The sequence below is a fragment of the Lithobates pipiens genome, unplaced genomic scaffold (assembly GCF_037356315.1).
Source record: "Lithobates pipiens isolate NorthernLeopardFrog02 unplaced genomic scaffold, aLitPip1_a1.2 Scaffold_16, whole genome shotgun sequence".
In the NCBI taxonomy this organism is placed as follows: Eukaryota; Metazoa; Chordata; class Amphibia; order Anura; family Ranidae; genus Lithobates; species Lithobates pipiens.
In genome coordinates, this window is record NW_027507748.1 from 187772318 (window position 1) to 187799597 (window position 27280).

Below are 27280 nucleotides of genomic sequence, written 5' to 3' on the forward strand. Positions count from 1 at the left end.
AACAGTATTGATTCGGTCTCATCAAGACTGGGACAATATCTGGATACTTTTCTGCAAAAAAGCGTGACAGACACAAGATCATATTTAAAGGACACAAAAAGTTTTTTGAACTCTTTACAAAAAGTAGATTTGAAAGAGAAAAGTGATGTTTTGATGGTAACATCAGATGTGGCATCACTGTATTCGATTATACAGCATGATGACGCCCTCTTAGCCTTAAACTGGGCACTGAGTAAAAGAGATGATCTCCCCCACAACCAAAAAGTTTTTTTAAGAGATGCACTAGACTTTTGTCTGGGCCACAATTATTTCTGGTATGATGGGACATTTTATTTGCAGAAAAGAGGTGTGGCAATGGGTGCAAAATTCGCACCCAGCATAGCCAATCTATTCATGGCGGAATGGGAGGATAAAGTGATTTTTAATAACCCTCCTTCTGAATTAATTTTTTATAAAAGATTCATTGATGATGTGTTTTTGATTTGGGAGGGGAACGAAGAACAATTCAATTTTTTTATCAAGGAATTAAATAACAATGACCGAAATATCCGTTTATCTTCGGAGTGGAGCAGGAAAGAGATAAATTTTCTAGATGTGACAGTGTACAGAAAAGATGATAGACTGGAAACTAAGGTATTTTTTAAAAATACTGATCGAAATAGCTATTTACCCATCACAAGTGGCCACCACCCCCAGTCACTGCGTAACATTCCAAAAGGACAAATGACTAGGGTACGAAGAAATTGTTCGGAGTTTGACAATTACATCGAGCAAGCCAACATCCTAGCTAAGAGGTTTTCTGCAAAAGGATATGACTATCAGAAATTGCAGAAAACAATTAGAGATGTGGGGAACACTTCTAGATCGATATGTCTAAAAGACAAAAGAGAGGAGGAATTAAACGCGGATCAAGGACTGACTGTTAGAAGTAAATGTGATAAAGAATGGGGATTTATTTCTAACTTTCACTCACAATACAAAGAGGTAGAAGACATCTTTAAACATCATTGGCATGTTTTGATGCTAGACAAAAAATTGTATTCCGTATTACCTACTCAACCTCAGTTCATCTATAGGAAAGCTTCAAACTTCGGCGATAAAATTGTAAAAAAGGTCATAGACCCTCCTAAACCTCCTCCCACTTTTTGGGAGAAAAACGGCTTTTTCGCCTGTCGCAGATGTAAGGCGTGCCGTGAAGTAGCAAGCCCAATCAGATCTTTAGATAATTTTTGCTCACCATCAAATAATTCTAGCTTCCCAATCAAACAATTCATTACATGCAATAGTACATACGTGGTATACGCTTTAACATGCCCCTGCGATCTGATGTATATCGGTAGAACAAAAAGGAAATTACGAGTACGAATAGCCGAACATATACACAATATAAAAATCGGATACAAAGACCACAATGTGTCACTACATTTCAAGCTCAAACACAACAGAGATGCTACGGGCCTGCGTTTTTGGGGAGTGGAACAATTAAAATCACACTGGAGAGGCATAAATTTAGTTCGCGAATTGTCAAAACGCGAAACCTATTGGATATATTCTGCTGACGTCCTTAGCCCTAAGGGCTTAAATATAGAACTAGACATTAATTGCTTTATAAGTGATACTTAGGGACACACTTATAATCGGTCATTCATTTAAATTTTTAGATAATTGCTTTATATGTGTGGTATTTTAGACGATTGGGCAAATTTGATTTTGTTTAGATATTGGTGCTTTTTTAGATATATGTTTTTTTATATATAAGATTTTTATACATATATTTTGATAGGATTTGTGTGCATACAGCAACATAATTTTTAATACATGTGTTTTTATATACATGTGATTTTGAGGTGTTTTTTAGAAAAACCGAGTCCCGTTTAACATAGGTGTAGGCCTATGCGTCCCGTTTAATATAGGTGTTCCATTCAATATAGGTGTAGTCCTATGCATAAAAAAGAATATATCTTTTCTAACTTTTTTTCTACTAATCTTTTTTTAATAAATTTTTTTAATAATTTTTGATTCTGTAATCTACAATTGTAGTTTATTTTGGATATTTTATATTGTAGTTTTTTTGATTTTGAATAATCATGTAAAGAAGGTTTATTATGTCTAAATTACGATCGCATCGGCCGATGACGTGAGATTACGTTGTGATCTATAGCCAAGTATGATTCGTATATGGCTATATTTTAATTAGCTGTTTATATAAAGTCTTCAAACGTTAACTCAGGAATCTGTAATTAGACAATATAAACGGTCGTATCGGCCGATCAGATCTAACGTATGTGTTCATGTGCATATACGATTGTTTTTTATACTCTTTTTAACTAATACCTATGGATTGGTGGAGAACCATGGATCTTTACATATGGACTACTGTTAAACTTTGCGCATACTGTTTATAAATGCATAATTTTCCCAAACATCTCTACATTGGATGTGGGTCTGCACTAGTCACAGTTGCTTCAGACATAAAATTAGCGATTGGTGCAGAATCCCGCACATCATGCGGTGATGGATGTTGATTGGTTTGTTCTGTAGATAAAAGGACACTTCCGGTATTACAAGTTACGCCCTCAGATGAAGTCGGATATGACGAAACGCGTCAGGGCGTAACTATACCGGAAGTGACGAGTGCGCCTCAATCCCTGCGTTTCAGAGAGCGGTAGTAAGGCACGAGACAGCGAAAACGTTCGTTCCTCCTCGATCATAGCTGAACCAACGGGATAAGGCACAGTACTTTTTCAATGCTTAAATACTTTGTTTATTTGGTACGCATATATATGTTGGGTTCGTTTTATCTAAATAAATAGTGTTAAACAATATCACACTATGTTTGGGCATCTTTGCTTTTTTATATGAGAAAACTGGATTCCAACAAGAGAGACATCTAGTGGCCATAAGAAGCATTGTTGATTGGCAGTTTAAAGGCGTTTTTGATCTTGCTGTTCGGTGAGTGCATCCCCAAAGGGGGATCGTGTGTGCCCCACAAGTGGTGAATTTTATGGTGGAAGCTACAGTTTAATCACAACAGTGAATAGATAAAATAAACACCTTCTATCCTGGACACGGATCAAAATTTCAATGAACTCACTTTATATATAAAAAATCTTTTAAGAGTGTATATGCGCTGCTATATATGAAAAAGTGGACTTCTTTAAAAAGTTACAATTTTTTTGTATATTGTTTATATTTCTGTGTTTTAAAGCAGCAGCTAAAGAAAGGAGATTTTACGCCAATAGAGTATATTTTTAAAGGAGTATTTTTTAAAGTATTTTTTTAAAAATTACAATCTGTATATCATTTTATTCTTTTATCTTGCATATTGGTTTCCTAAAGCGCAGTGTGGTGTACTAATTAGGCAGGCATTTATAGGAATTTTTTAGTACACTCTTGTATATTATTTTGGTATTCCTGTTTACATCACAACAGATGGTTAAAAGCTAAACATCTTCCGGGAAAGGAGAATCAAATAGCGGACACTCTATCTCGATTTCAGATTTCAGGATTTCGTCAGTTACTACCCAATGCTGACTTGGAGGGGATACCATGCCTGGAGTACCTTTGGGATTTAATCTAGAAACCATTACGGACTATAAAAAAAGTCAGTCGCAAATAGCACATGGGCAGAATATTCTGCTGCATGGAACAAATGGGTCAATTTTGCTAGAGATTGTAATTTCCGTTTTGATTCTCCTTCAGAACAGTTAATATTAGCATTCGTATGTTCCTTTTTTCTCTGTACAACAAACTCCAAAAGGTTACAGGAAGAACCATTATACTGCTGATAATAGGAGACCTATTTCAATTGAATTATTGAGAAATATTTGTGTGATTACTTCAGAAGTCTTTTTCTCAGAATTGAAATCTGAGCTATTTAAGGTAGCATGTGTTTTAGCATTTTTTGGAGCATTGCGAATCTCAGAACTTCTTCCAAATAATAAAAAAACTCATGCTGGTCTTTTGCTACAGCATGTGGAAGTCTTGGATGCAGGGATTAATTTGTTTCTCCCATTGTCCAAGACAGATAGGCTCGGTAGAGGTAAGTGGATTAATCTACATACATGTGGTAATAAAATGATATGCCCATTAGTCCTGGTAAAGAATTACATTCACATTAGCCCTCAGGCGGGTGTTAAATTTCTTATTCATGCAGATAGTTCTCCTATGACCAGGTACCAGTTTAATTTTGTTTTGAAGGGTACATGAAAAGGTTAGGATTACAAAAATTGTGAGTTACGTCCCATTCTTTTCGTATCGGAGCATCTATAGAGGCTGCAGGAATGGGACTTGACAACTCCATCATACAAAGGCTGGACAGAGGAGAATCTCAATGTTTCAAAATGTATGTGAGACCTGACCTTTCTTTTTAAATTCCAAGTGATAGAAGAATTGTTTGGATTCTAGGACACTTATTTATTTACTGGGTGTTGAAAATAGCTGCCCTATGTTGCTAATTTTCAAGTATTCTGGAAAGGTATCCGGGGTCTCCGCTGGGATAATTTGTCTTTTCATATTTGCAGGTTTTTTGAAGTTTGGCCAACTCCTGATATTGTAATCAACCATCTTGGGGAGAATGATGTGGGTAAAGTCAACACCCTGGATCTTATGTATAAAATGAAGAGGGATTAACACAGTCTCACCATGTCATCCAAATACTAGAGTTATTTTTCAGAAATTGTTCCCAGACTTTTGTGGTTAAGCAATCCTAACTTTTCAAAATTGTAAAAAAAATCAGACGCAGAATAAATAAAACAATGGAAACATGTATGCCTATTATAGGCAGATTTTCATAAAAGACACTTAGATCTTGAAGGAGGATTTAGTGGCTTATATAGATCACATGGCTTGCACTTATCTGAAGTAGGGCTGGATATATTTAATATAGGGTTACGGTCTAGTATTGAGTCGGCCTTGGTCTTGGGGTGGGGCCGGACTTGAAGATGCAAGTCCCGCGGTTGGCGACTGGTATTTATGATACATGAGATTTGTGCTCGAGTCATTTTATGGCTGAGCAAAGTTATATTTTGCAGATTAATAATATTCAAGGAAATATATTAATAAATAATATATTTATATGAAGTTGTTAGTCATTGAAAATTGTATTTAAAAACAATAAATGTGCCGCTGCCAACATTTTGCCACTCGATGGTGTCTGTGTTATTTATTTGGTAAATTTAAGTTAGATTATAAAGAAAGGGAGAAAGTGCAATCTGCATTCCCATGTTGCATACCAGACTGAAATACTTGTTGAAATTAGATACAATAAATGCCAAATAAATACAATAAATGCCAAATACAGCACAATCCACAAAGCACTATCTACTCATTGCATATTTGAGTCAACAGCCCTTACATCGTTATTCAGTATATCATGGGAGAGGTGAGGAATCTGTGAAAGTCTGCAGCTAACATCAATAATTGTTTCACCTCTAGCAATGTTTAATAGCTTCTTTTCATTTCTATTCAATTGACACAGAATAAAGCTGCTTTAATTGCTATAGATAGAGCAAAGATCATGGGATTTGGAAGGATGGAGCCTTCTTCATTCATTATGTGCTTATTGGTTACAGACATCAGAATGGCGACTGCAGAGAACTTCACAGAGGCACTCACTTTTTTACAAGCAGATAAAGAAAGAATCCTTTGTAAGGCTAAATATACAGTGCATCTGTTAACCTTATTGAAGCTGACATTCCCAGGATATAAAGGCTATTTCAAAGTGCTGCACAAAATAAAATTAACAACCTGGAATTACATTGCTCCTTTCTTTAACAACTTGAACCTGATAAATTATAGAATGGAAGAACATACTCTGCATGTAAAACGCATCTGAGAGTTTAACAGCTTTTGTGCCAGGACAATTTCTATCTCACACTTTTATCTGCCGTTTGACTACTAGGGAATTCAATCACATTTAGTTGCAGTTTGCTAGAGAAATTGACAGTTCAATAGTTAGAGAATCACTTTTGCATGGGTGATATATGGCTTACAGATATATAGAAATGCTATACAAAATAACTGCACATGGTTGGGAATTGGAGAGCCAAATGCTCAAGAAGTGCTTGCAATCAATTTCTGCTCGTTCACACTAGTGCAAAGACCTTTGTGTTTCTGTACTAGAAAAATGCAGGTCTCTGCAAAGATAACACAGAAAGAATGGTTTCCTATGTGCACTGTTAACATTAAGGCTGGGTTCACACTATTGTGAATTGGATGTGAGCTCCCCGCATCCAATTCGCAATAGCAGGGGATTTTTACCAGCTCTCCAAGGAGCTGGTTCACATTCATATATCTCCACTGCGGCTCTGATGCGAATTTGCACAGGGGTCCTGTGTGTCTTTTGGTCCATTTCAGGTCTGAATTCAGACCAAAATTTGGGCTGAAATCGGAACTGAAATGATGAATGGGGATGCACTGGACTCCTGCTGTGAGCCACATGTGAAGATAGTGTGAACCCAGCCTTAAACCAAGGCAGCTGTGTGGAACTTTGCAGCATGTCTACCCCCAATTGATAATGCTACTGTCCAAAGGTGCCCTCTGTGCACATTCATCTAGAGTGGAAACACTCTAATACAGGTGTGTTAATTGCTAGATTACCAGGTGAGTGGGAAAAGGCTTAAGATAAGAAAACTGATGCAGCCACCATATCTATGCTTTTGGTTTTCATACCACTTTAAGAAAAAAAAAGGAATACATTGTCTTGTGTTGTAAAAACCCCCTTTTGAATTCCGCGTAGCATAGACAAAAGCTCAACTAGTGCACGTAATGTTAACAAGCCCTTAAAGCGTATTTCAACTTTTGCAATCAAACTTGAGAGAACCTCACTGCATGTGTGTTTCCTTTAGTGCCTAACAAAAAAAAAAAAAAAAAAAACAATTTATATATATATATATATATATATATATATATATATATATATATATATATATATATATATATGCAGCCTCATCTGTGCCCATCATTTCAGCGTGACCTGAGCCCATCATTTCAGCGTGACCTGTGCCCATCATTGCAGCGTGACCTGTCCCCATCATTGCAGCGTGACCTGTGACCATCATTGCAGAGTAACCTGTATCCATCATTGCAGATAGACCTGTGTCCATCAATTCAGCTTGAGCTGTGCCCATCATTGCAGAGGGACCTGTGCCCATCATTGCAGCGTGACCAGTGCCCATTGATGCAATGTGACCTGTGCAGAGGAAGAGAGAGGGCAGCTGGATCATCACAGGTGAAGAGAGCATGGAGGAAGAGGAGAGCTGGCCAGATCACAGAGTGGGGATAGCCCACTGTAACAGCTTACATTTGAATTGCCTCCGTCATGTCACACACAGTCACGTCTCCTGACCCAGTGCCTGTGACAGACAGAACACATCCACATTGGACCTGTGTTCTGTCTTTGGGCAATACGATTTATTTTTAATGTTACTATTTAATGGGTGGGCCCCCTAATATAAAGTAACTATTATGCAATAATACATAAAGGATATTTTAAGGGGTACAGCATTTATTTTAGAAAGCCATTGTCTGCTAGTACCTTCCTATGATACCGGAGTGATAATTTCACACTAAACCTTACCCTACAGCAATATTTCCCTGCTGTAAATCAACAATATAAACACCAAGAGACAGGAAGTGAATATTACTGAGGCAGATTAACTGAGCAGTTAACTTTTTGAACACTTATGCCCTGTACACACGACTGGACTTTCCATCAGACTAGGTCTGACGGACTTCCCACCAGAATTCCGGTGGAGTTCCAATGGACTTTCTGAACGAACGGACTTGCCCACACACGACTGGCCTTTTCGGCAGACTAGGTCCACCGATCTTCCCGACGGAGTTCCGGCAGACTTCCAAATGAACGGACTTGCCCACACACGGACTAAAGTCTGTTCATTTTGAATGTGATGAGTTACGATGGGACTAGAAAAGGAAGTCAATCTCGCCGCTTTTATCGGCGAGATTGACACCTTGAGACACCCGTCACCTGGTATGGATTTTGATGGGAACCCTCTACCCCGAAAAAACTGTGTGGGGGTCCTCCCAAGGTCCATACCAGACCCTTGTCTGAGCATGCAGCCTGGCCGGTCAGGAAAGGGGGTGGAGACAAGCGATCCCCCCCTCCTGAACCGTACCAGGCCGCATGTCCTCAACATGGGGGGTGGGCATTCTGCGGGCCCATCACCCCAAAGCACCTTGTCCCCATGTTGATGAGGACAAAGGCCTCTTCCCGACAACCCTGGCCGTTGGTTGTCGGGGTCTGTGGATGGGGGCTTATCGTTATCTGGGAGCCCCCTTTAATAAGAGGGCCCCAGATACTGGCCCCCCACACTATGTGAAGTATGGGGTACACTGAACCCCTACCCATTCACCTGGGGGAAAGAAAGTCAATAAAAAAAAACACTAGACAGGGTTTTAAAGTAGTAGGCAGCTCTGGGGGTCTCTTCTGTCTTTGGGGGTCTCTTCCGACTCCTCCACTCTCTCCGGCCTCCTCTCCTGCTCTCTGGCTTTTTCTCCTGCTCTCTGATTTTTCTCCCGGGCTCCTCCGCTATCTTTTGATTTTTGCCGCTCTTTTGCTAGCGGTGGCCTGGTTTCCTCCTTTTTCTTGCGCACAGGGGATTCTCGGCTGAAAGTTCGGCAGACGCCGGACCCTGCCGGAAAGAAATCTCCCGCACGCATGCCCAGGAGTGACAAAGTCGTGGCTCCAGCCACAAGCTTTCTTCACTGTGCACTGATCTGTGCTGGATCAGAACACTGACAGGCAGATCTACCATCTCCTGATAATTAAATATCTCCTTCCTCGCTGCATCCATCCACCCACCCATTCATCCATCCATCCAACCATCCACCCAACCACCCACCCACCTATCCATCCATCCATCCATCCACCCACCTATCCATCAATCTACCCATTCATCCATCCATCTACCCACCTATCCACCCACCCACCTATCCATCCATCCATCCATCCATCCATCCATCCATCCATCCATCAATCTATCCATCCATCCATCCACCTTTCCATCCATCCACCTTTCCATCCATCCACCTATCCATCCATCCTCCCACCCATCCATAAATCCATCCACCCACCTACTCACCTACCTGTCCATCCATTCTGACACCCCTTCCTGCTGGTTGTGTATATACTGGCTATCACTTCTCTTTCCTTTATAAAAAGCAGTTTAAGCAGTTTATTGTCCTAAAGCTCTGTCCAATCCCCTTTTTCAGCAGGCCATACACAATACAGTTTGTGCAATCTCCTATAGATCTGCCAACTACTATGTAGTGCAAGAGCCTGCCTAAAATTTTGACCACCAGCTGCCACTGATCCATCCTCTAAATTATTGTGTTTATTGTTTTGAAAGACCAGTAATAAAAGGAAAAGTAATGATGAAAAAGCACTTGTGGGCTTAACCGTTTTTTTTGCACATGCATTTCTCATGGGGGCATGGCAGAAAGTTTATAGGTATGGTTATCCCTAAAAACAAAGCTTCTGTCAGAGCTTGTACACTATTCCTGTGTGCAGGGATGGACTGACCAGGCTCCGTGCCGCTAGGGGGCCCCATCAGGGTTGCCAGCCTCAGTAAAACCAGGGAAAGTATGTAAAAATCTGTGTTTTTTTTTACATCTGTCTCTGAAATGTCCCTTACCAAGATCCTTTTGGTCTAAAAATCCTTAGATTATAGCTACCCCACCTCTCCAGTACCTTCTCAGCCAATAGAAACATGTCTGTGTATACGGCGTGATTGTATACTGTGTGTGTGTGTTTGTGTATACTGTGTGGCCCCATAATGTCTGGTTGCCTGGGGGCCCCATAATCTCCTATTGCCCCATGAGTTGTCAGTCCACCCCTGCTTGTGTGTGCTTTATCTCAGAGCTGAATGATATCATATGTGTATGGGGTGAGGTGATCCTTTATAGATAATTCAGTGTGTGCAAAGTTAGCAAAATTACCCGTCTTTCAGCTAAAATCTCATAAAAATAATCCCTTTGTTTGAATCACTTTCATTTTAAGATAATACATTTAATTTTAACAAGAGCTGCTACACAATTATTATAAAAATAGATTAATCTCTGAATAATGACTCCTTTACGAAAAAGTATTTTTAACTTTAAAGTGTATTGCTAACCTTTTATATAGTAGGAGAAGGTTAGATTCTCTGTTAAAACTGAATGTAGGGGTAAAACATATTCTTGTCTGTACAGAAATCAGAGCTGTGGGAAGGACTCAACAGGTCCACCCTTTACAGGCTGCCTGAAAAAAGCTAGAAGAGGGATGAATATAAGACCAGCCACCCTGCACAAGGAGAGAGAGTAAAGCCTCATACACACGGACGGACTTTGTACAAACTTTTCCGTGGACTTTTGTACAAAGGACGTGGTCCACAAGTTTGTATTGCATACACACGGTCAGACTTTTTGACAACAAACACAACGTACTGACGTCACTTCAAAAGAGGACGTTCAATGATTCCAGCGCCACCTTTGGTCAACTTCTGTATTGTAGTCTGATCTTTTGCATTGGTTCTGAGCATGCGTGTTTGTACCTTGTACAAAAGTCTGATGCTTTTGCGTACACACGGTCGGACGGGCCTTAACAGTGTCTTGATTACAGCAAAGGCACGCAAAGGAAAAATTACAAACTGTATTACTGCACAGATCTTGAAGCTATATACACTGCACACCAAGATTCAAGTGGTAATACACATGTCTCTTTTATTTAGACATTATGTGCATAGCTTGTTTAATTGCTCACTGGAACTCTGGTGTTGAGATTTGCCCTCAGATCCAACCCCAGGGACATGTAATGAAAATGGGAAGAGCTCCAAAGGGGGCATAGCTTTGCTTTGTTCTTTTTAAATTTCAATACAAAAATGTCTTTACTGCTAAAGGGTCTCTATTGGGGAGACATACCCTCTCTCAGCATTTCAATAGCATTGCTGTTCTTGTTACAGAGCAGTGGCGGCCCGTCCATTAGGGGCACCCGGGCGTCGCCCCTCTCTCTCCAGGCCACCCCCATATGCATAATGGATAGATGCATGCATAGCATGCATCTATCCATGACCGCTGCACTCACCCCTTATTCATGCGTCCGGCCCCTTTCGGGGCACCGGGTGCATGAATTACAGCAGCAGGGGATTTTTTTTTGAAGCACCTGATAGAGCCAGAGGCTCTAATAGGCTTCAAAATAGGGCTCAGGTCCCAGAACATGGAGCCCACCCAGGTGTGTTACAAAAGTGAATTAATATTTGCTTTTGAAACACTGATCCTCAATCCGACCAATCAGAAGCAGGTGTGAGACCTGTTTTCCCATTGGCTGAAAAGAGAAGACTCCCAAATGGCTGCCGAGGAGGAGGGAGGAAAGAGAATCCGCCACCATGGAGAACAGGAGAACAGGAAGCCACCGGTGATAGAGAGCAGGAGAACAGGAGTCCGCCACCGCTCCCGCCAAGCAGGGGGATAGCCATTGTTGATGGACAGGGGGAAGCCGCTGGTGATGTGGTAAGTGCTACAGACCAACAGGGGTGAGGTGGCATACTGTTTGCCCCCCCCCCCCCCCAGAATTTTTTTTCCACCAGTCGCCACTGGTACAGAGTCCCAGAGTATGGTAGACACTCTTATCAGAGACACCAATCAACAAAAGACAAAAGAGATGATACAGTGACACAAGTACTCACAGACAGATGGGCAGAGCAACAACAGACAACCAGGTGTGATAATAAACCTATAGGAGGAATAATGGAAAGAAAGGCAAGAGGTTGAAGCAGGCAGCAGGCAAAAACCTGATCAAGGTCAGGACAGGTGGCAGACAGAAGTGCAATCCAAGGTAGAGGTCAGGGTTAAAATCCAAGAAGAAAATATAAACACAGTGGTGCAAGGGACAGAAACATACTGAACCTGCTGGTAAGGCACTGAGTTCAGGGTTCCCTCTGTAAGTAGGTAATGAAGTTTAGGTGGCAACTGTAGCATGACCTTGCTGCAGTGCACAGTATTGGTCACCAGATAGTCAAGGCTGAATATTTGCTTTACATACACATGAAGTGATGGAAAAATCACCCCAGTGATGTGACAGGCAGCAATAATAAACCGATAGGTAGAATAACATAGTAAATCGTAAACTGATCTCAACCCTCACATACAGTAGCTAAAATAATGTTGTAGATGGAAATGCCCTTTAATCATAATCACACTTTTGTTAGATTAGATTTGAGACACCAGGCAAATAGCTACATACACAGCTGAAATATTAATTTGTGGATCAGGCAACCCTTCCACAAATGTAAAATCAGGTCCCTTACTTTGTTTTATTTTTCTATTGCAGTTAAAGTGGAAGTAAACTCCCCTATCATTTTCAGCCAAGGAAGCTGCCATCTTTGCCTCTGTTTAATCTTCAACTGTTATGGTGCTGCACATGTGATTCGTTATGACACCAGCCATTGGATGGTTTGATAGTTTGGCTGAGAGCACAGCCAATGTGCAGTTAGCATTCCCGGCATGCCTTTTTTTTTAACTGTTTAAATCCATGGGTTTACTTCCACTTTAAGCATTGCGGCTTGGTCAAGGAACTATCCCAGTCATTGATTGGACAGTGGAGGAACATAATCATGCTGAGGTTATCACTCTGCTCTTCTCCAGGAGTAAAGCCTGTACCTTCATTCTGTGCAGCTGAAAAGAAAAGACAACTGACACCAGTGGCGGAACTACAATGGTCACAAAGTTAGCACTTGCAACTGGGCTCTGTCACTCCACCACCGTGGGGGGGCCATAAGACGCATGACGGCTTTTTGCTGTGTGACCTTAATAAAGGGTCCCACAATGGGAGTAATGGGCCCCAAGATCAGTGGGAAGGGCCCCGCATGGTTTCTTGCACTGGGATTCTAAAAATTCTAGTTAGGACTCTGAAGTTCAGGTTGGTGTATCCTGCCTCTTACCTAGCAATATCAACCCATGAAAGGTAAATATTTGAGAGCTGATTCACACTTAATCATTCCATTGTGGTGCCTTAACACATTTTATGGCATGCATTCACATGAGTAGTGATAAAGTCAGCCCATTCAATACGATATTAAATGTACAGTGTATTTACGATTAATAGCTTTACAAAACACCACACACAGTGCAGGAGTATTGCAACACATTGCAGAAACATACATTTTTAGAGTGCATTACCACCACATATAACTGTAATTGGACACGCAGTCATTTTATCACTGGGTATTTATCCAGCTGAAATCAAAGCTTAATGTTAAAGGGTAACTCCACTTTCGTGGGGGAAAAAAAAACAAATAAAGAAAAAATAATATAGCGCATATAATTGTGACACTAATCATATTGTAATTGAATGTTATTAAAAAATTACCTTTATTTTCCAATTTGCAGCCACTGTAATTTTCAGAGAATGCATTGCAATATGGCTACATGGAGTTTTTCTGTACATAGAGTGTGTACTGACCACTCCCCAGAAACATAATTTCCTTCTTGTGTGATTGGCTCACCAATTTTCCCTGAAGTCTGCCTAAGAAGTCAGATTTCAGGCATCCCCTGCAACAAAAATGTATTTTTTGGAGAGATACTTTCAATAGGAACATGTCTAAAGGAATGCAGGCCCAGCAGATTTCCTCATTAGTACTCTGCAGCTGCACCCCTGACAGTTAATTATGAAACCACTCCCATTAGAACCACTCAGTACAGAGGCACAGACTTGGTTGTTATAATCCTTGCAATGTACATAGATCACCCACAGGGGAATGTTTTTTTTTTCTTAACAAAAGTGAAGCTACGCTTTAAAACTTCTATCGATTGGAATAGTACTATTTTTGTCAGATTTATATTTCTGTGTGTGATGCCCATTCAAAATATGGGGTGTAGCACAGCAAAAAAAAAACAGAAATACTAAACTTTGTCCGCATCAATGAAATGTATTTTTGTGATATAACTATATATATATATATATATATATATATATATATATATATATATATATATATATTAAAGGGAACATCAAAAGTATGCCTAATGCCGCGTACACACGTAGCCGACTATCCGGCGGACTTCCCACCGGACTGTCCGCCGGACTTTCTTCGATTTTTTTCGGGGTTGGGGTTCCCCTTTAAGTCCATACCAGGTGGAGGGGCCAGCGACGTCTCCTTCGCGGGCCCCGCCTACCTGGAGACGTGCTCAAAATGAGCGGACTTTTCTCCGGGCGGGAAAAGTCCGTTCATTTCAAAAGTACGGCAGACTGGCATACCAACAGCCGGATTGTCCGCCGAAATTCAAGTCCGGAGGGAAGATTGGAGTGCAAAACTACTTTCTAAGTCCGCCGTACTTTCGGGTAAAAAAGTCTGCCGGAGGCTACACATGGGGGGATTGTCTGGCGGACTTGAGTTTGCCAGCTTTTGCACCCGATTGTTTGATCGTGTGTACGTGGCATAAGCAGTACCTCGTACAAAGTACCTTTTTGTTTTTAATTCCTCCTGATCAATGGTAGCGCCTTTCCTGGCATGTGTGTGTGGCTAGGCACTCTTTGACCTACAGCCTTTTAAACACACAGTGTGAGAAGCACTGCTTCCTCTGACTGGTAGACAAGGTAGTTGATGTCACTATCATTGCTTTGGTTGTGTTGGATCTTTGCTTTCTACACCTCTCCAACTGCCATTTGAATATTCCCTCACCTGTCATCAGATCCCCATTCATCTGGAGAGGCAGATCTGACATGAGGAAGCAAAGTCCTGCCTCTACGAACATGGCCAGCTCCACGCAAATACATCTTGCAGAACATGGCATGGCATGGCAACTCAGTAATGGGGAAAATACCAGCTGCGGGGAGACCAAAAGCAATGCTGGTAACTAGACCTTTGCTTTTTGGTGCACAGCCTCCAGAGTTCAGGCCTTTTTCACGTTCACTTCAAAAAAGAGTTACCAGGGCTTTTTTTTCAGCATGAACTTGGTGGAACTCAGTTCCACCACCTCTGGCTCAGACCCTTGGGGGGGGGGGGGGGGGCTGCTCACCACAATCACAGCTCTGTACCCTGTATGTAATGCAATCCTGGTATTTAATGCCGCTTTAAGACCCTCCTACTGTTAGTGAAATTTGACTGACCACACCCACTATTTGATGTGATTTGGAGGGTGTGTGTGGGTGGAGGGGTTTTGGGGGTCGTGGTTGAGTTCGGCACCTATTGTTTGAGGAAAAAAAAGCCCTGTTTAACACTATCACAAGGTATTATTTATTTGATAATTAGAATTAACAGATTTATATGCACCTTCTGGTATTTATATAACACTATCATAAAATGTAAAGATCTGCTGTGCTTATATCCACAACTAAGATGATGTAACTAAACAGTAGCTAGCACAATATTGATGAAATAGCAATAAATAAATATTAAAAGGTGGTGCGGGGCTTAGAAAATCAATGAGTCCATAAGAAATAAAGACGGTGTTCAGCACACTTCACATCAAAGGAGGTTAGCAGAAGGTGAAAGAAGAGGAAACCATCACCAGCACCCGATAACACAGCCGCCTACTCTCCATAGTAGACCCTCATCACAAAGGTCACATAAGCACTGGATAATAGGGGAAGCTCTTCAATCTCCATGCATCTCAATCATAGACCAGCACACAGGAACATAGATGTAACAGTTTTGGTCTCAGCTATCCTTCTCCAGATACTCCAGCAATGACCACTATAGATTAATCCATCCCATGAAAATGTAAAGAAATAGAGCTCATGGTGCAGTATCTTGGAATAGGTTTATTAAATTAAAAGGAGATAAACTCACATGCTTCACATAAAAAAAACATGCTTTGTTTGTAATAACATCTAGCATTTTAATATTTAACACTATAATATTATTCATAAAAAACAATATTTGCAGAGAGGAAGAATTTTTATACAAAAAAATCTGCTATTGAAACAGCGTAATAGGGTACAAGACATATTTATTTTAGTCCGTGACGGGACATACATAGGTTTAATGTGCTAGGTAATGTTTTTGCTATAAAGCTTCATATTATATATCATTGGATATTAACATAAATAGAATCTGAGCAGCAGATATGTTCGTGACAAGAATGCAATGAAAGATATTTGACCTGCAGTTACTAGGCAAAATTAGTCTAACAGGTTTAACCTATGACCTTTCAGACACAAGGTACACGTCTGCACTGTGATTGCATGTTGATTGCTGGACTGTTTAAATCCCAGTGTTCCACATATTCTCATACTTTCCAAAGATATCTTTTTCATCTTTCTGGGTAGATGATGAAGCTGAAAATAAAACAAAAGAAAATTACATCTTGCTGAGATTCCCGATCCTTCAATCATGCCTTGTGCATGATGGTGACTGGGATTAAAATAATGCATTGATTTCTACTGAAAAATCAATAGGCTAGTGAAATGTCATTTCTCATGTAGGTGAAAAGATCTTACAGAGTGTACAATGAGCAAAAATAGAAACAACAGATGAGACCGCTAAGTAAAATGTGCTTTGTGAATAATGGGAGAAATATGTACTAGAACCAAGGATGGATGTTTTTTTTTTTTTTTTCAAACTCCTATTTATGAAAAAAGTCTACAGAAAGAAAATACCTATTAAAAATGTTGAGATTATTTTAGTGAGATTATAGCTGAATTGAAGTCAGATTTAAATGATCTAATCTATATATGTGTTCCTTAAAATAAAAAAGAAACTCAATATCTACCTCCTCTCTAGGGATATTCATTACTATCTTACCATTTTCTGATCTTCTTGGTTTATTGAAATCAAATCTCATCCAACCCACTACCCAATGATAACAGGTTCTATGGGTTAATCATGCTGGCCTTGGCTCACAGCTATTCAAGGTATGGACCACTTACTGTCTTCAGTGGAGAAGAACAAGGACCCAGAAGACTGCAGAAAGGTATGTGTTCATTGCATATTAGGATTGGAGACACAGAGGAACCACTGTAAACCAGTCAGGAATATGGGGTAAAAGGGGGAATGACCTATTTGCCCCCCCCCCCACCTTATGGGACTGTGCTAATTAAAAAAAATATATATATGTAGGTCAAAAGGGCCTTATTCTAATAGGTTAGCAAAGTCACCTGACAAGGTAGCTGCTAAAAGGTGAGAAGGTTAAAGGTGATTGGGCTAAGGTGTCAGGTGACCTTTGGAATTTTCTAGAAGGTGATTGGGGGGCTATTTATAGGACCCCACGACTGGAATTTTGCCAGTCACCTGAGAGGAATCGTCAGAAGAGCTTCCCTCCCCCCATTTTTTGCCATTGCGGCCAGGTTTATGTGGTAGGGTTCCTTTGTTGAAAAGCTAAGGGGACATGTGAAGAAATGTTTAAAGAAGAGATGATGGTCAGCCTGAGTCTTAGTGGCTGGGCTGAGTTATTTTGGTGAATACTGGATGAATTTGTGGAAAATGATTTACGTAATGAAGTTTATACATTGATATATTTGTTTAAACCAATAAACCAGGCCGCAGTCTATTTTTTATCCAAACTGCTTATGTGTGGTGTGTTTTTTTTTGTATTATTCTATGCATGTTTTGCTAGTAATTTTTAATATTTGCCTGACATCTACGGTCCCATAGCTCTGCATTGAGCTTCTCATTTATTGATAAACTGAGACATAGTAAACACAGTTTACTATGCCCCAGCTATGAATGAATAAAACAAAAACACATAGTCAGTGATCAGTACTAATCACTGGCTCTCTTTATTTAGACAAGGAAATTACACATTTACCAGCTCCTTCCCCGCCCTTCATCCTTCCAGTATCCCCCAAAGCAGGTGGGAAGTGGAAACCCAGCAACGCTGTGGGGGGGGGGGGGGGGGCAGGGGGGCCAGGGAAGGACACAGGAGTCCAGGATAACAATAGGGAGTTGACAGGAGCAGCATGTGCAGGCGCCAGTGTCCTCCAATTCCCTCCTGGATGACTGCAGGCAGAAGAAGGGGCAAAGCATGCATTCAGCGACTACATGAAGGGATTGGTTCCTCAACATGCCGCTGCCCCCCCTACTATCCAGGCGTACAGAGGGGGTGGAGCATGAGGCTGGGTTGCAATGGTGACCTCTGCGACTCCTGTACATACGCCCCTGCTGAACTTTATTATTTTTCGTTAGCAAAGATCACATCACCAAATGCCTTAATGCCTTGATAGTCAAACCCGTTGCGGCACTGATAGGAGTTGCATTTTTTCAAAAAAGTTATTTTAACACCAATGGGTATATTTATGAATAATAAATCTTGTAGCATGTGCATGTACATCCATTCTGTTTAAATCTTAAAACAAATTCAACCAACCTAAAAACATTTTTTTTTTTGCCCCATTCACACAGAATTAATATACATGCAATCTTACTGGCTATGTACATTTTATTAACTGCACCCCTTAGTTTATATATGTTTATTATAAGTTACCCTTTGGAGCTACGCTGTTGACTTGGGTCAGGGTGTATGTTAACATTTGAATGTAGATTGCGCAGTGCATGCTATCTAATTCAGAAAACCCTTTCTGGATACTTTTTTTTAAGAGTTTCCTTTGCCTCTGAATTATTATAAATAGCTTGGTGCCATTTATAGGGGTGATTCTTGCTGTAGCATTGTATACATATAAAAACAGGAAATAATGTTGTAGCAGGCATGAAATGTTTGGTTTATTTTTTACTCCACAGCTCATAATATTAATCATTTGTCATCTGTACACTACCTGACTATCTTAGTTGACACTAAAATCTGTACAAGTGGGTGAAAAAAAAACCCACATATGGTATATGGTATGCAAAGTACATGATACTGCCAATATTGGATATGTACAGTGGAAGGCTCTTTGGGAATATCAGGTGTGTACTGCTTAGGATTAGTAGAGGAAGTAAATGCTAATAGACCTATTTGTTCTTCAATGAAAGGAGGATGTGGCACACACTTTACTTGACTGGAGACATTATTATTATATCTGTAAATCTGAACTTCAGGCAGATATAAAATATGCAGATTAATGCACATCAGTAAATAATGATAACATTTTTAAAGGATAAGTTAATCTCCCATAACGTTATATATATTCAGGGTGTAACGTAACATTTTATGAAAGGACCAGCCCCAACTACCCCCCCCCCCAATCCCCCGCTCTGACAGCCAGTGGGGACCTTCTCCCTCCCGCTAATTGTCAAATTTTAGTGATCTGTGAATGCAAAACTACAAGTCTGGTCAGCCTTAGTGGCTGTCAGCTTGCAGTTCTTGATGAACTATCACGTGCTATGAACACTGTGGTAGTTCATTGATTCTTCCTGTCAGAATGTATCAGCTTGCCCGTACGAGGTCCGAACAATCAGATAAAAGGAGAGGTTTGCAGGAGTCTTGCATTGCATTAGCAATCAAGCAAGCAGATAGACAGAGACATGAGCCAATCACTGTGCTGCCTCTCTTTTTAATGTCCAATCACAGTCTGGGATGGTTCCAGGATGACCTGGGCTCACAGCAAAATGTAGTTCTTTACAACTTTTTTTTAATTCCACTTGCCATAAAAGTGTTAATAATCCTTGCCTCTGATTGCACAGATAGTAAAACTCTTTCAGTACCACTGGCCAGCCACCAACATCAGCAAGGTGACTATAACAGACACCAGTATACCTCCCAACTTTTTGAGATGGGAATGAGGGACACCTATTATCAAAAGTATATAGGCCTGCCATGTATATATATACACTGCCATGCCCCCTTGAAGGAGAATTAAACAGAAACAATATTAGTTAAACCCACAAGTGTTTTTTTTTAAACCACTTCTATTCCTTTATATTGACTTTTTTATTTTTTATTTTTTTATTTTATTTACAAATGCAGCAATTTAGAATTTGGAAGGAAGGTTTAGCACTGTGAAACACTTTTTCAAAGATACGTAGTGCATTTTATATACAACTATATAGATCAGACCAAAATGAGGGACAAATAAGGAGGAAAGAGGGACAGAGGGACTGTTTCAAATCATGGACAGTCCCTCCAAATCAGGGACAGTTGAGAGCTATGGACACCAGTACTAATTTTGCGTCTCCTTCTCTTCTCTTTGCTTTTTCATTTACCAATTACAGCCTGTGCGAATAGCTGAAAAAAATACAGAAACATGACCACCCCCATGCTCAAGCCTGTGCAAAAAAAGTGCACAGTCTATTTGCCTTTAGTAAGTCAAACCCAATATTTTCAAAAAGGAGATAGCTTTGTATCTGCAATCAATTGTGTTTAATTCCTTGCAATGTTTATGTTTTGTTTCCCAGCAAACCTTGTTAAAGTGGTTGTACACCCTGTACAATCACTTTTACCTACAGGTAAGCCTATATTAAGGCTTACCTGTAGGTGCTTGAAATATCTCCTAAACCTCCACATTTTAGAAGATATTTCCAAAAAAACAGTGCACCAATGACTACGACGCATGTGCACTGTAGAAAGGGCACAACTTGCTCTTTCTAATAGGGGTCATGCCGTGACTGGCGGCTTCTGCATGTATGCGCGAGAGTGACGTCACACAACTCCGGCCAGTCACAGAGCCAGAGTTCATGACCCTGGAAGGAAGAGGGGTGAAGATGAACAGGAAGTAAGTAGAAATTAAATGCCTTGTACACACGGTCGGACATTCCGACGACAAAATCTGTCAAATTTTTTACGACAGATTTTGTCCTAAACTGGTGTTGCATATACATGGTCGGACAAAGTTGTTGGAAAATCCAATCGTTCAGAACGTAATGACGTTCGTTCATTACAACGGGACTATGTTGAGGCTAGTAGCCAATAGCTTTGGTCTCATAATTTGATCTGAGCATGTGTGGCACTTTGTCCGATCAGAAATTCTCTACAAACGATCGGAAAAAGTCTGATCGGATTTTTTTGTTGGAAAATTTGAGATCCTGCTCTCAATTTTTTTCAGTCGGAATTTCCAATGGAAAAAGTCCGATAGAGCCCACACACAATTGAATTTTCCGACAATATAATCCGATTGGACCTTTTCCGTCTGAATTTCCGACCGTGTGTACAGGGCATAACAGGGACACAGTGGGGTTGATTAAAGACTCTGCAAGTACAGTTGCTCCAGAGCATGAGGTAAAGCTTCACTTTACAAAGACCAACCAATCACATACAAGGAAAATAAAAGAACAGCATGTTTGCTTGCACATGATTGGATGATGACAGCCAGCAGAACCTTCCATCATTTACTAAGCTCCGAAGCAACTGCACTTTCAAAAGGGCACAGTAAATTTAAATTCAGTAAATCAACCCCTTTCATTTTAGTAACAGCAATGGAGCATGGGTAAGTAAGTAGAACTTGCTGGGGGTGAGGGGGTTATCAGAGGATACTGATATGGCAATTGGTAGTATACCTCTAAAGAAAAACTATGTTCATCTAAATTGTAGCATAGCTGTGCATTTTCAAGAAAAAAAAAAAACGTTCTCTGAAAAAAAAAAAGAAAAAAAAAAAAAAACACTGTGGTGCTCCCTGCATCGAATAGCCATTTAAATGTAAAAAAAAAATACCAAGTGAGAGATGTGCGTGATTACTTCTCTGCAACTCCTAACTGTCACATTTGTTTTCAGTACCAATAACTACCATGCTAAACCATCATAATTCTTGAACCTACCAATACAATTTTAATATTTTGTGACTGATTCTTTTTAGTAAATACTTTGCTATAAGACATACTGTATATTCCAAAATTATAGAAAAAAGTCAGAAATGATTGGCAATTGATAAATAAAGAATTGATGAAACACCAGTATATTTTAAAAGTTCAGTGTTCCAAGCGCATAATCTGGCTAAAGATACATATACAACAGACCACTTTACAGAACTCTGTAAATATCATGTCTCTGTTGGTTAAATCTTAAATATCATATTCAGAAAAAATAAAGTATTAGCTGAATGTTTAATTTATTTATTTTCTGCATTGCCTGAAGCGAAATGGAGTTGGCAGTAATGGTAAAATCGACAGCGTTTAACTACGGGCAAAATACTTTTTGCGTTTCTAAAGAAAATATCTTGTTTGATAGAAGTTCTGTTTTAATGACCCATATTTAATGGTATTTTACAGCATTTACACTTCTGTAATGGTAGCTGTTCAATATTTATTTTTGCTATGCGTAACTTTATATTACAACATCCCAAATGTATCATATGAATACTAGGGTTTTATTTAATTTCTCTTCTTCATTTAGAATTTTCTAAAGTTACTTGGTTCACAACATCTTGAAACAAAAGAAGGACTTATTGTACATAAATGTATATAAAAAATACACATGATGCGAAAAAGGAGTGTAAAGTATATGAAAAAAATGCTAAATTCTCTTGAGTTCAGAGTAAAAGAGTCAGTGGGGTTGAGTTACAAAAGGAGAAGGTGAATCTTCACTTTAGGGTCCCGTTCACACCATATGCAGTGCTTTTGTTTTCTGCATCAAAAATGCATGGAAAATTGGTTATATGGGTTACAATGGTAAAGTTCACACCAGTGCAGCTCATTCCAGTGCATTTCAGATCCCCCAAAAAAGTACGACATGCTGCTTTTTTTTCTGCACAGAACTGTACTGGAACACAGTAAAAAGCATAAAAAAGGCATCAGAGATACACTGGACTAGGGATGAGCCGAACACCCCCCCCCCCCCCCCCCCGGTTCGGTTCGCACCAAAACTTTTGAACGGACCCCAAATTCGTACGAACTTTAGAACCCCATTGAAGTCTATGGGACTCGAACGTTCGAAATTAAAAGTGCTAATTTTAACGGCTAATATGCAAGATACTGTCCTAAAAAGGGTTTGGGGACCTGGCTCCTGCCCCAGGGGACATGGGTCAATGCCTAAAATGTTTTTAAAAATGTCAGTTTTGGCGGGAGCACTGATTTTTAATGACGATTAGTGTCCCGTGTTTAGAACAGTCCCTGCACAAAATAACATCATTTAAAACTGCTTGCGGTTTTAATGTTATATCTGGTTCCTGCAATATGGTTGAAAATCATTGAGAAAAATGGCATGGGTAGCCCTCCCTGCCCATTACCAGCCCCTTTGGGTGTTGTACGCATATTAAGGGGAACCCCGTACCCATATTAAAAAAGGAAATGCGTGTGGCCCCAAGGCCCTATATACTCAGAACAGCAGTATACAGGCGGTGCAAACAAGACAGGGACTGTGTAGGTTTGTTGTGTTAAGTTGAATCTGTTTGTAATTTTCAACTGGTACATTTTTAAAGTGTAGCTCCAGTCAAAAAAACGATTTTTAAGCTTTTTGGAAAACATAGGGAAGGGTTATCACCCCTGTATAATTTGTTTTGTCCTCCATCTTTTTTCATCTCACTTGCTGTTGTCTCCTTCTGTTTGCAAGTAGGAGATGTTTGTAAGTTGGATGTTTGAAAGTAGGGGCCTGCCCTATATGCTCTGCAGAAATGGCGGAACAAGGTGTTGGTTTTGCCACAACATTGTAAGCCCTGAAAGTGACTCTTGGTGGGCGCTGGAGCGCCCTGCTGTGAACGATTATATCAAGAATTGTAATTACATGCCATTGTTGAACAGTGGTAGAAAAATGTACCTTTGGTGGTTGTGGTGCTGGTGCCAGAACACCAGAAATAAAGGGGTATACTGTAACACTATAAGTCCTCACAGTTACTCTGGGTGGGCACAGGAACGGGCCCTCTTGTGAAATATTATATCAAGAATTGTAATTACATGTACCTGTTAAACAGGGGCAGAAAAATTGGGTCTTTGGCACTGGTGCTGGTGCCACGACACTGCAACCTCTCCCATATACTCTTGTTTTATTGCAGGAATTAGCCCTGCTGCAAAGCATTGCATCAAAAATTGTAATTAAACGCCCCTGTTAAACAGGGGCAGAAAAATTGGGCCTTAGGCACTGGTGCTGGTGCCACCACACTGCAACCTCTCCCATATACTCTATTTTTATTGCAGGAATTAGCCCTGCTGCAAAGCATTGCATCAAAAATTGTAATTAAACGCCCCTGTTAAACAGGGGCAGAAAAATTGGGCGGATGGCATCACCCAGAACCAAAAATGTTCTTCCAACATATCAGTGGAGGAGGAAGAGGATAGACAATCAACATAACAGGACAGTCACTCAGCATCAGCATAGGCAGTCTTGAAGGGATGTGATATTTAAAAAAAAATTATTCGGTTACATCAGCTTCAGGTGCTTGGTAGCTGTGGGTGATCCAAGACTGATTCATCTTGATGAAGGTCAGTCGATCAACTGATTAGGTGGACAGGCGCACCCTGTGATCGGTAACAAAGCCACCAGCAGCACTGAAGGTGCGTTCCGAAAGAACGCTGGATGCAGGACAGGCCAGTAGCTCAATTGCATACTGTGCAAGCTCTGGCCAGTGATCCATCCTCAAGACCCAGTAAGCCAGAGGATTTTCGGTGGGAAAGGTGTCCAAGTCTGACCTTGCCCCTAGGTATTCCTGCACCATGTAAATCAGACGCTGGCGATGGTTGCTGGAACCGATCATACCTTGGGGCTGCGGACTAAAAAATTGTCTGAAAGCATCAGTCAGACGGCCACCTTCTCCACAGCTCCTTCTGACCGATGCCTCAGCAACACGTTGTCCAGGACCAGGAGTTTGTAACCTCCCAGTCTCTGGGAACGCGTTACACAGACCTTTCTGCAAGGCCTCCCAGAGATGTCTCATCCTCTGCTCCCTCTGTGATGGCAAGATAAGGTCGGCAACCTTACCCTTGTACCGTGGATCAAGGAGAGTGGCCAGCCAGTAATGGTCCCTCTCCTTGATCCGAAGAATACGAGGATCCTTCTGCAGGCTTTGCAGGATCAGGGAGGCCATGCAGCGTAGGTTAGCTGAGGCATTCGGTCCGGAGTCCACTGAGTCACTAAGGGCAACATGATCCGCAGCTACCTCCTCCCAGCCACGTACAAGTCCACGTGTTTCTTGGGACTGTAGATCATCCCTACAAGACTGCTGCTGCTGATGCTGAGTGCCAGCCTCCACCTCCATGCTGACACAATCATCCTCCTCCTCTTCCTCCTCCTCATCCTCTTCCTGTGTGATGGGTGGCACAGCAGGAACACTGTCTGGATAAAGGGGGCCTTGAGAGGCAAGGAAGTCCTCCTCTTCCTGCCTCTGTTCTGCCTCAAGTGCCCTGTCCATTATTCCACGCAGCGTATGCTCCAAGAGGTGGACAAGAGGTACAGTGTCACTGATGCATGCACTGTCACTGCTCACCATCCTTGTGGCCTCCTCAAACGGTGACAGGACAGTGCATGCATCCCTGATCATGCCCCACTGGCGTGGTGAGAAAAAACCGAGCACCCCTGACCCTGTCCTGGTGCCGTAGTCGCACAAGTACTCATTGATGGCCCTCTGCTGCGTGTGCAGCCGCTGCAGCATGGCCAGCGTTGAGTTCCACCTGGTGGGCATGTCACATATAAGGCGGTTCTTGGGCAGGTTCAACTCCTTTTGGAGCTCAGCCAGCCGAGCACAGGCATTAAATGATCAGCGGAAATGCACACAGACTTTCCTGGCCTGCTTCAGGACATCCTGTAACCCGGGGTACCTGCCCAAGAACCCGTGCACCACCAGGTTAAGGACGTGAGCTACACAGGGCACATGGGTCAGTTGTCCCTGTCGGAGGGCGGAGAGGAGGTTGGCGCCATTGTCGCAAACCACCATTCCTGGCTTAAGCTGACGTGGCAACAACCACCTCTCGGCCTGCCCCTGCAGAGCTGACAAAACATCCACCCCAGTGTGGCTCCTGTCCCCCAAACAAACCAGCACAAGCACGGCATGGCATCGTTTTGCCTGCGTACTTGCGTAGCCCCTGGAACGCCTACGGAGCACCGCTGGTTCTGAGGACAGAGCACTGGAGGAAGAAGAAGAGGAGGGGGTGGAGGAGAGAGGTGTGTAACAACCAATAGTAGCATTTTGGAGGCGTGGTGGCGGAACAACCTCCAACACTACTGCACCTTGTCCTGCATCCTTCCCAGCTGCCAGAAGAGTGACCCAATGGGCCGTGAAAGACAGGTAACGTCCCTGTCCATGCCTGCTGGACCATGAGTCAGCGGTAATATGCACCTTACCGCTGACCGCCCTGTCCAGCGAGGCAAGGACATTGCGTTCCACATGCCGTTAGAGAGCCGGAATCGCCTTCCGTGAGAAAAAGTGGCGTTTGGGGACCTGCCACTGAGGAACCGCACATTGTTCAAACTCACGGAAGGGTGCCGAGTCTACCAACTGAAAAGGCAGCAGTTGAAGTGCTAGCAATTTAGCCAAGCTAGCATTCAACCGCTGGGCATGTGGATGGCTGGGAGTGAACTTCTTTCGCCGGTCCAGCAGCTGGGGCAGGGACATTTGCCTGCTATAATCGGACGTGGGTGTACTGCTAGCAGAGTGCCCGGAAGCACTTGGCTGTGACACACCTAATTCTACACCTTCATTCCTCTCAGAGCAGGTTTCAGAGAGGACTGAAGGTCTAGTGGGGTTGGAGATGCCAGCTGATGAGGAGCAAGGAGAGGTCCGCTTTATTCTTTGGTGTGGGTCTTTGAGGTACGCTTGCCAACGAGCTGCATGGCAGGTCAACATATGTCTGGTCAAGCATGTGGTGCCCAAGCGGCTGATGTTTTGGCCACGCGAGATATGCTTGAGACATAAGTTGCAAATAGCAGCAGTGCGATCTGATGCACTCGTCTCAAAAAGGCCCACACCAAAGAACTTTTAGAATAACGCGCAGAGGCAGCGCCCTGCACAGGCGGAGCTCTGCGGTGTGATTCAGTCGGTGTGCTGCCCCTAAGCTGGCCCCCGGAGGGCATCCTGCCTCATTGGGCATGTGCCTCCTCCTCCTCTCTCCTACCAGGCACCCATGTGGAGTCAGTGCCCTCATCATCCCCTCCCTCTTCATCTCTGTAGCAAACCTGGCAATATGCTGCAGCTTGTGGAACATGACTGCCAGTTTGCTGTCCTTCTTGAGCATCCCCTCTCTCTGCATTCACGCTACTGCCTTCCTCTAGCTGAGTGTCATCATCAGAGCCTACAAAACACTGGGCATCCTCCTTGAGCATGTACCTAACACTGTGCTCAAAGAGTTCAGGAGACTCCTCAGGAGGACGTGGTGGGTCTAGGGAAGGAATCACTGATGATGACATTGAGAGGAGGGAAGACGATGCGTTGGCAGCTGCTTTGCTAGTACCCTGAGACTGGGTGAGAGAGGATGAGGAGGATGAAGAGGGCTTGGTCATCCACTCTACCAAGTCGTTGGCATGTTGCGGTTCAACATGTCCAGCTGCC

General features: G+C 41.8%; 1 long non-coding RNA gene across 1 annotated transcript in view; it reads right to left on the reverse strand.

Annotated features, from left to right (window-relative positions):
* Positions 1-15931: 15931 nt before the first annotated feature.
* LOC143984293 (uncharacterized) overlaps positions 15932-27280 on the reverse strand; it is a 214741-nt gene continuing 203392 nt past the window's right edge. Inside the window, exon 3 of the long non-coding RNA XR_013274776.1 lies at positions 15932-16276. This is a non-coding gene — a long non-coding RNA (uncharacterized LOC143984293). The remainder of the gene's footprint in view (positions 16277-27280) is intronic.